This window comes from Arvicanthis niloticus, chromosome 16 (assembly GCF_011762505.2).
Source record: "Arvicanthis niloticus isolate mArvNil1 chromosome 16, mArvNil1.pat.X, whole genome shotgun sequence".
NCBI classification, from domain to species: domain Eukaryota; kingdom Metazoa; phylum Chordata; class Mammalia; order Rodentia; family Muridae; genus Arvicanthis; species Arvicanthis niloticus.
The window spans coordinates 30,467,638-30,470,702 of record NC_047673.1 but is presented as its reverse complement, the minus strand read 5'-3'; positions in this window follow the sequence as shown (position 1 = coordinate 30,470,702).

Here is a 3,065-nt window from a genome sequence, read left to right as displayed (position 1 = left end):
TAACTGACCACATGAAGATCATGAAGAAGGAAAAACAAGTGTGGATACCTCGGTCCTACTTGGAAGGAGTGACAGAATGCTCAAGGGAGCAAATATGGCGACAAAATGTGGGACAGAAAGTCAAGGAGGGGCCGTCTGGAGACCACTCTATCTTGGTATCTGTCCCATGTGCAGTCACCAAAGATAGACACCGATATGGATGTCAGGAAGTGCATGCTGACAGGAGCTGTCATGTAGCTGTCTCCTTAGAGGTCTGCCAAAGTCTGATATATCCAGAGGTGGATGCTCACAGCTATCCATTGATCTGATCAAGGGTTCCCAATGGAGAAGTTAGAGGACTGAATGAGGTGAAAGGATTGGTGGCCCCAAGAGGAGAGCAACAATGCCAACAAACCAGAGCTCCCCAGGGTCTAAACCACCAGCCTGGGAGCACAAAGGGAGGCACCCATGACTTCAGCTGTATACTTAGGGGAGGATGGCCTTGTCAGGCATGGGTGGGAGAGGAGATCCTTGGTTCCATGAAGGCTGAACACCGAGCATGAAGGAATTCGAGGGTGGGGAGGGGTGAGGGGGGAGGTGGGGACACACCCTTGTGGAGGCAGGAGGGGGAATGGGATAGGAGGTTCCTGGGTGGTGTAGGCAATGGGGTGAGGGGATAAAATCTAAAATGTAAACATAATATCCAATAAAAATTTGAAAAAAATAAAGATAAATATAGTATCTCTTCAGTTTTAAGGGGATATTAGCTGTTAAGTAAATAATAACCAAGCTACAATCTGTAGAGCCAAAGAGGTTAGGTAATCACAAGGGGTCAAGGGGGATGTAGGGAAGTCCCTGGAAAAAGAATAGAATTGGTTTTATGGACAGATTAAGAGCAGGTGGTGATTGGAGTGGGGATACAGATAAGTTGGGGCTAGGAATGAGGTGTAGAAAAAGCCTGAGGGGAGAGACAGCTGGAATTGGAGGCATTTGGGGGAAACCCAGCACAGTGGAACCTTCCTGAAATCTAAGGAGGTGATCCTAATAAGGACTGCTAGTAATGGAGAATACAGAGTCTCAACTGCCCATCTCTTGTAGCCAGATGAGGCTTTCAGTGGGAGGATACATTCTGTAGAGGGCCAAGAGGGTCCCTGAAAATTCCCAAATAAAACAAGCTGTTTCTGAGACAAAAGGCTATTCTCCACAAACTGACAACTGGGATCCGTTACAGGAACAACACTCATATATCTCACTGAGCCTAAGAAGTCAAGTGGTGCCTCCACAGAACCCTCACCCCAACATTCCAGCCTCTCTGGAGTTAGAAGGTGCTTTGTAGGCTACCAAAGAAGAAACGTGGGTTCCAACCTGTGACCTAGAAACTATCCTACATGAAAAATTTGCTAGAGCAATGGTGACTGAGAATTTATGGGAGAAACCAAACAATGTCTGATTTGACATAAGGCCTATTCCAGGAGATGGAACCCATCTTAAACACCACTTTCATAACCAAGCACCAGAGACTAGATAGCCCAGGAAGCTAAGAAAAAAATAAACCACTTCTAGTCTAAAAATAAAATATTCCTAATGATATTCTGATATACTCATAAATCAGTGCCTTATGTCAGGAGCCATTTAGGAAAGACAAGGGAAAAATGACTCACTGGAGATTGTTCATCATGTTGTCTGGTTGTGATGGGTGAACTCTGAATTGCAGGGCCTTCAGAGATCTCATCTCAGGACTAATTCCTGTTATTGTTATGTCTTTCCTGTCATTATCAAATAGTATAGTGATTCCTGAGAATTAGCCCACCCTATTGAGTAAATTTTCTGCAGATTAGCAAATATGTACTCTATTGTAGTAATGTTACATAGATAATATGATTTCAGAATTCCTAATATGTTTCTATACAATTTCTAAACTTATAAAAGTAATTTTGAGTCAGCTATAGTATAAAAACCGCAATTAGAGTTCTGTAAACCTTTATTGTCAGGCTACTTGCACTAGGATAGAAAGCAAGCTTGGGACAAATGTACAATCAGGGAAAACATTCCTTCTAGGTTAGCTGTGAAACCATTATCTGATAACTAAAGGTCAGAAACTGGGAATGGACAATTTATTGTAGGTACAAGGTCAGAAGATAAAATATTGACTGGATTTATCTATATAAAACTTCATTACTAATGAGACACAAGGCAAATGATTTGCTTCTTGGTGAAACTGTGCTAACTTACGACATAAGTGTGCTCTGAACTCATAATGTACGTGTGGAGCTAGTGACAGATAATAAATGTTTATTTAGATACGAGTCCTAATGGAAACACATGTAAATATTCCTCCTGAAACTCCTTATTTGATTCATGATGAATTTTCAGGATGTAAAGGTCCTAGGAAATCCATGTGAGCTATTCTCCTGAGAAAGAATAAAAACTAAGAACAATGACAATAAGAGATAGGGGGCTTCTTTCATTCAGCAATAAAAACAAACAAACAAAAAAAAGGGCATTTTATCGCCAATAGAGAGATGAGTCTTTCTTCTTACAGCAATAAAGAGTACTAGGTTTTTCTTAGGGGCTTTTCCTTACTTTCAGCAATAAAATACTTTCTTTCTCTGAGCAATAAAGGACGGAGCTTCTTCTTTTTAAGTCTGAATGAGTGAGTTCTTTCTGCGCTGGGCCTTGCTCAATAAAAGTTGCTTCTGGTGGCTTTTGCTCCATCCACTCTATCTATCTATCTATCTATCTATCTATCTATCTATCTATCTATCTATCTATCTATCTATCATATGTAAATATAGGTGCATGTATGCAAATATGCATGCATGAATATTTTGTAAAGTTGATGAGACAAGTGGTCAGGTCCAACCAGAATGTATGTGTGTATGAATGTGTGTGTACCTGTGCATATTGCCTCTGGAAGAGTTTTTCTTTCTGCCTCTTTTCCTGGTTCTCCAGGAGTTAAGGAACTGAGAGCCTCTGGAGATCAGTTATGCGGCTGAGAGAAAAGAACAAAGAGCCAGACTATTCACTTGTTTGCTTTCCCCCTCCACCCAGCTAAACAGCAGGTGTTACCAGGGATCAGCACTTTC